Genomic DNA, 6,808 nt, shown 5'->3' with positions numbered 1-6,808 from the left:
CTGTATACGCAGCAGAAATTAAAACTAAATCAGAAGGTCCAGTGAAATGCATCCAATAAAGCGTGTACAACATGCACACATAATGCAAGTTTGAGCTCCTTGTCTTTCATCTTTGATCAGTTAGTTGGAGTTTGTCTCTTTATTTATTGCATCCTCCAGGTCTGAAATAAATATCCAAATCATTTAAAAACACATTTACTAATGCATTAATTGCATAGATTTTGTTAAATGTATCAAAAGTACTTCCTCTGAAGAAAAGTACAATATTTCCCTTCAGGTACCAATTAGCAATTACGACTAAAAGTGACCTTTATCAGCTAGAATTCATAATGTCAGGAAGCATAATACTGTACTGCTTGAAGATATGAATTTTACCCGAGGACTGAACATTCTTAATAAGATTAATTCATGTGATCAACACATGGATGTGGGAAGTAGAGGGGGTAAGGGGGCTGCAGCACCTCCTAAAATCAGCGTTGTGCTCTAGTATTTGTGGTGTATTGTTGATCAATAATATGTCTATAACAACCTTATTTGCAACCCTGATTAAGATAGGTTGGAGCTATCACACGTGAGCACATTGAGGTGTTTTAGGGAGTTTAGAGTGTCACACTGAATCAAAGTGACCAAAGATGTCACCGCAAATCATCAGACAGACCCAGAAACTCAGCCGGATTTGTTTTTTTTTTTACAGTATATTCCCTCTGCTGTGGACTAAAAGTAGATCTCACAAAGTAAGAACCATTATTTCAAAACCCCACTCACATAAATGTAAACTAAACCAACTAAACCGCTCTGTCTGAGTACCACAGTGTTTAAACCCCAAGACCATGACTTTTTTTTTGTAACTCAGCTTCTGAAACCCACACAGAACGCAAGGGTAAGCAGTGCTTTCAATTTGACAAATGATTATAGCGTTCTAGAGTTGATGTACAGACTTTTTAACCTGCACAGTAGGCAGATACATTGCCTTCATGTTTTATGTATAAGTATTTATCAACACCCACCACCTCAATACTTTTGCAGAAACCCTTAGAAATATTCAGTCTGAAACCCAGAGTGGACTTCATTTCACTGCTGCTCTTTGGTATGAAGTACGCAGAGTGGCATGCTGATTATTACTGTGCTGTAGTATGATTATTGTAAAGCTTTTACCTTAAGCCAGGCGAGAAAATGATTTAAGGGATAATGACATTCATGAAGGTCACTGTACTACAGGCTGTTGCAGAGCAGCAATTTGGGCATAAAAATGCAATAACCACTGGCAATGTTCAGATTGTGTAATAAAAATTCAATCATGTATTTCCTTCATTTTCATGTTTCACTCTGTGGTAAGCTGAGTTACTCTGTTTGCTTTCAGAGACCAAACATGCAGCACAGGTAAAACCAGCACAGGGAAGCTCCACTGAGGCTTTTGAGGACAGCAAGCGATGCAGATAAGATGAAACACAGCACAGCCTCCATCTTCACCTGGATATGACACTCCTGCACCGCCTCGGGCTCCTATTTATGCCTCTGTTAAAAAGTGGCAGTGAAATGTAAAAGATGTGTTAAGATGCCTGAAGGAAGAGGGCAAGTCTTCCCCTCCTTGTCGGCATCTGAGCCCATTAAAGAGTAAAATGGGAGTCCTTGTCCTTAAAGAATGAATGGAGTGGGAAAAGTGCCCAGTCTGCTTAAAACTGTAAATATCTCTTCATCTTCTTAGTTCAGAGCTACAGTATTTAATATGGTAGTGTGATAATGTTGACTGTTCTTTTATGCTGTGGTATATTTGTGTGTGGTTGCTGTTAAAATCAATATACTGTATCTTTTTGTTTCTTGTAAAATTAATTCCGTGTTAATGTTGTATGGACACAGATGGCTTGGAGATTAAAAACAACTACCTGGAAATGTTCATCTAAACATGCAACATGTCTCCTCTAGTGGCCTTTCAAATATTAAATCCAGAATAAAATTCTTGAACAGAGTACGTTGGAGTTTCATGGTAATTTTGAGAGATTTAAAACAACATCAACATAATATTTTGGCATGAGGCCTATAGAGATTTAAAGGGCAAGGTCTTCCTTCCACACTCACTATGAAATGAAATACAACCCACCTGTCAGCACTTCATAATGGTTTCAACCACCTGACACAGCTCGCTGCCACTCTCTCCGGTATCACTGTAGTAAGCAGTACAAAGTGGGTTCAACACTTCCATTTGAAGATATCGGACATGAGCATTGGAGGTTTTTTCCCCCTTTTTGTGTGATGAAAATAATTTTGTTAGTTTAACTGAAATAAATCCAGATAGCGTCCCAATAAGTCATGTCAGTAAGTGAGCATGCACAATACCAGAGAGAGTTACTAGGACTACTGCCCTACCATGATACATGCACATGCATGCAACCAGCAGAAACAAACTTATTATATTATTTAACTTCACAGAAGTGTATAAAAAAAGAAGACTACAGTCCCACTTTTGATCTTTGGCATCAAGATTAAAGAAAGATATTTAAAAATATTACAGTGCTAATAAATACAATACAAAGAATAATTAAGCTGTGATAATAGTATTATGTTGACAATGGGAAAAATGAGCTATATGTATTGTTAAATGTGTTGCTTGCAGTCTTTAAGATCTGTCAGCTCGTTGTTTTGGTTTTAGGGTCCACAACTTAAATGAAAAATTCAGACAGTACAGTTGTCTTAAATGGGGAAATTAGCTATAGAGACCAAAACTGTTTCTTGAACCAGGTTGTAAACATCTTTATTTCTGCTGTGAAGACATTTGAACATGGGGGCTTATGGAGATGGACTGAATTATTATAACTAAATCTGTTGGTACATTAACATCTGTATTTATTCGCATATTTATTTTTTATACCCAGTCTGTACCTGCACTGTATTGTGAATACACCCACCACCTGAAAGCCAAAGAGAGCTGCATTTATAAGCAGAGAAACCATTTGCCGTTTTCCACCACAGGACTTGAACGCAGCAGAGAGAGTGAGAGAGAGAGTGAGAGAGAGAGGCAGCAGCGCAGATGAGCCCCAATCAACAGCAGCCGGGTCCTCTTTCAAACACACATTGCACAGCTCCACATCCCACACACACAAATGCCAGCACACTCATACACATGCAATCCAATAACGGGAGCACCATCAGTCCGAGCTGCCTGCCGCCGCCGGTGGCAGCCCTCACCGCTTCTCCGAGACACAAAGCCGGGAGCCCGCTGGGAGAGGAGCTCCTGCTGTCTTTATAGCACGGAGGAGAGGGAGAGCGCAGAGCCTGGGACTTCATTTGGTAGGCGGTGTAGGTAGATAATTCAGCAGCAGTGCAGGGGGTGGGAGAGAAGAGACTGAGAGGAGGGAAGGTAAGTGAATGCAGTCCAGTCCAGCTGCTGCTGCTGCCGCTGCCTGTGGAGAAGAAAGAAGAGGAGGAGGAGGAGGAGGAAGAATAGGAGGTTCAGTGTCTGGAGAGGCTTGAGGAGCAACATTATCCTGCATAGATCCAGCCAACAACAGACGGCCAGCAGTGATCAGAGGACCTCCAGGCTTGCAGATGTGGAAGGAAGAGCGCTGTGCAAGTTCTTGTCCTGGGTGAGCCAACTTCCCATCACACACACACACACACACACACACACTCATCTGGTGGTCCATTAGATCCGCTGTCTGACACTTTTACACACCACAAAGAGAGATCATGCACCTCTTTTTGTGTTCCTCTCCCTTTGCTGCCTTTCATCCAGTTTTGCTTTTGTCAAGGCTCACCTAAACAGATGACCTGATGAGGCAAGAGATTCACCCTGTGATCATCAGGACACTGAGTTTATCCCCTCAGCCTCTTCTCACAATGTTATGGTGCAGTCCTGGCTGATCGATTTGCTCTCTAACTCAGATGGACATCAGCTCTCATTATCTCTCACACTGTGCTGTGCTTCTTCTATTGTCATCTTTGAGATGGTTTGCTTGTGTATCCATGCAAGCGCTGCCACTCTTTCTATGTGTGTGTGTTTTGGGTTACCAGTTCTCAATTAGGTTTTAATGATCTAAACGTGGGGTAGAAAAAGGGGGAAGGCAGCCTTTGATCGATCCCTGCAGTCATCTCAGCGTGAGAGACTCTGTGCCTGTCGTTGGTGTGACACATCTAAGCCTCAGCCTGTGTTTGCTCAGCCTTCTCCCAGCTCTGTTACTGCCCTCATTGTGCCTCTATTCAGTTCTAGATATAAGCTGTTTTTTATATATACAGTTTTATTCTCATCCCCCGTCTCTCAGGGATTATGGTGTACCACGGTCTTAGCTGCTCCTGCACACATTAAAAAAATATGTGCTGTACTTGTTGTGTGTTTGTTGATGGCCACAACTGCGAAGTCTCAGGCAGCACTTTTAATGTATTTGTTCATGGAGCACCGGTCCTCTCAGAGATTTTTTACTAATGTCACTGCTCTCACCCGCTAGTGTTCAACCAATCACAGCAACGCAGAAAGCCACGTACCTGATGAATTATGGTCTTCTGTAATCAAAATCCCATCGTCACTGTGTTGCCCACTTCTTGTGTGTGCAGTGCTCGATGTTCACCGTCTAATTAAACGTCAGATTTTTGTCCTGTGAAAGGGTTAAAAAGTGGGTGTTTGTACTTCATGGGGAAAAAAATATCAATAAAATATGGAAAATATCTTTCCTTCCTCATTTTTTTAATGACTTTAAGTAAAAGACTTCTTCTGTGCACACATGACGCATCCTTTCTCTCAAATTGTGTTCAGCAATTTGTTGTTGAAATCCGTGTTAGTGAGCACTTCTCTTTCGCAGTTGTGACATATCAACATGCTGAATAAACTGACACAGGTTTGACTCGGACTGGTCACAGTAAAACTCTAAAATATATATTTCACATGAGTATACACAGTTATTTTCCCCAGGAGGGCAAAGTCGTGACCTGCCCTACTCTGTCTTTGATTGGCTAGTGCTTGTTGCCAAGTATATGTTAATCATGGGGTTGATTGTTTAATCCCAGACTCTTTTTGTCCTGCTCAAGTATCTTTGAGAAACTGAATCCCAAACTGCCAGCATGGCAGCCATTAGTTTGTGAGATACTGAGTTAAAGTTTAATGATGACACACTGGGGACATTTACACACATTGTCACAGCAGCTCATATACATGAGGTTGAAATTACTCCATAAATAAGAAATATATAGACGAAAGTCATGAAGTCATGCTGGTGTTGAAGAGTCTGACAGCTGTTGGAATGAAGGACCTGTGGTAGAGCTCCTTCTTACATGGTGGGCGTAGCAGTCTCTTGGTTAAGGAGCTGTTTAAGGCCTCCACAGTCTCATGCAGGAGTTGTTCGGAGTCTTGGGGGGACAGTCCAGAACAAAGCTGGACCTCTTGACCAGTTTGCTAAGTCTTTCCCTGTCTCTGAGTCCTGCACACACTGCACACTCTCACCACCTCGATATCCGGCACTTGCATGCTCACTGCTGTCGTCTGAGGCGTCAGTCACCATCTCCTTCATCTTGATGACGTTGATATAAAGGTGGTTGAGACTGCAGCAGTCGACGAAGTCTGTGATGACTCCCCCGCACTCCTGATACACGCCCAACGATGACTGTACTGTATCATCAGATATCCTCTGTTTGTTCAACATCACATTTATATTAAGCATGGACTCATATATTTCTTGTCTCACCACGTGTTGTTGTGGTCACATGGATTCCTACCAGCTTGTTGAGTAGCTGACTGACTGTCTGAAAAATCAAGAGCAAACCAGCATTGAAGTGAATACAATTATACAACAGCACTTAATGGTACCCGATGTGCCACTTAGCCTCTCTATCTGGCAGATTTATGTGTCAGTAATGAAATGTCTGCTGACAGGTCAATGTGGCCCTCGGAGTGCATTGTTGAATCAGGCCTGTTAGTCTTGTCCATTATTACGCCTACACTTACCTTCTCATTTTGATCCTTTCTGTTACACATAAAGCTGTCAGCCGTGCTCAATAGTGACATTACCTCAGCTCAACACTGCCAATGCCCGGCCTCATTGTTTTCAACTCAGGAGTATTTATGAGGGCAGTAAAGCACCAATGCGTCCGTTGTCAGCAAGTTGAGGGCACTACGGTGCTCTTACAGGAGAGGACAGTGCGGAGCGAGAGGTGAAGAAAGGAAGGAAGGTATTGAGTGGTGAAGGAGAGAGTGCCCCTGTGAGTGGCTGTCAGATACCTGCAGGCATGCTGACATGTCAGCTGTCGTGGTTAAGATGTCCAGCTGGAACGATCGTGGGTCTGTGTGTGCTGGCCGTCCTCCCACTCGCCGACTACTGTAATGCCATTATAGGTGTTCAGATGGGCCTGTAACCTTAATGCAGAGCTTAGAGAGCATCTGGGCCTTACAAGTCATTTATTTACAAACATGATTGCTTCATTTGACATTTGTAATGATGGACGTTGGCTGACCTCGTTACCGTAGAGCGGCGGTGGTTTTCAGCCTTTTTTGTCAGACGACTTGACATCTGTGACAGACATCTGTCAGAGGAATCAGGATCACTCGTCATGGTAGAAATTTGTTCATTTGAATTGATTTGCAGCAGTAACCTCCATGGCTGTGAAGTGAAGCCAGTGCTGAAGTGCCAAAAACTGCAGTTCCTTGAACAGCCACTTGAGGCTGGCTCCGAATAAATAAATAAGCCTATAAGCCCGCCATGTCCAATTGTAGCAGAAATAAACATGTTCACAGCCTGGTACAAAAAACAGTTTTGGTCTCTATAACTAATTTCCCCATTCATGACAACTGTAATAAGGGTGAATTTATTTTTAACTCACCCTTAAT

General features: G+C 42.5%; 1 protein-coding gene across 2 annotated transcripts in view; it reads left to right on the top strand.

Moving 5' to 3' along the window:
- The first annotated feature begins 2,990 nt into the window (after positions 1-2,990).
- The window catches only part of lingo3a (leucine rich repeat and Ig domain containing 3a), a 34,003-nt gene continuing 30,185 nt past the window's right edge, over positions 2,991-6,808 (top strand). For both annotated transcript variants that reach the window (XM_019270237.2, XM_019270238.2), the window contains exon 1: positions 2,991-3,581. The gene's annotated coding sequence lies outside the window, so the exon portion shown is untranslated. The remainder of the gene's footprint in view (positions 3,582-6,808) is intronic.

This window comes from Larimichthys crocea, chromosome XVII (assembly GCF_000972845.2).
Source record: "Larimichthys crocea isolate SSNF chromosome XVII, L_crocea_2.0, whole genome shotgun sequence".
Classification (NCBI taxonomy): Eukaryota; Metazoa; Chordata; class Actinopteri; family Sciaenidae; genus Larimichthys; species Larimichthys crocea.
The sequence above is the reverse complement of the archived record's forward strand: the minus strand, read 5'-3'. Positions and strand labels throughout refer to the sequence as shown.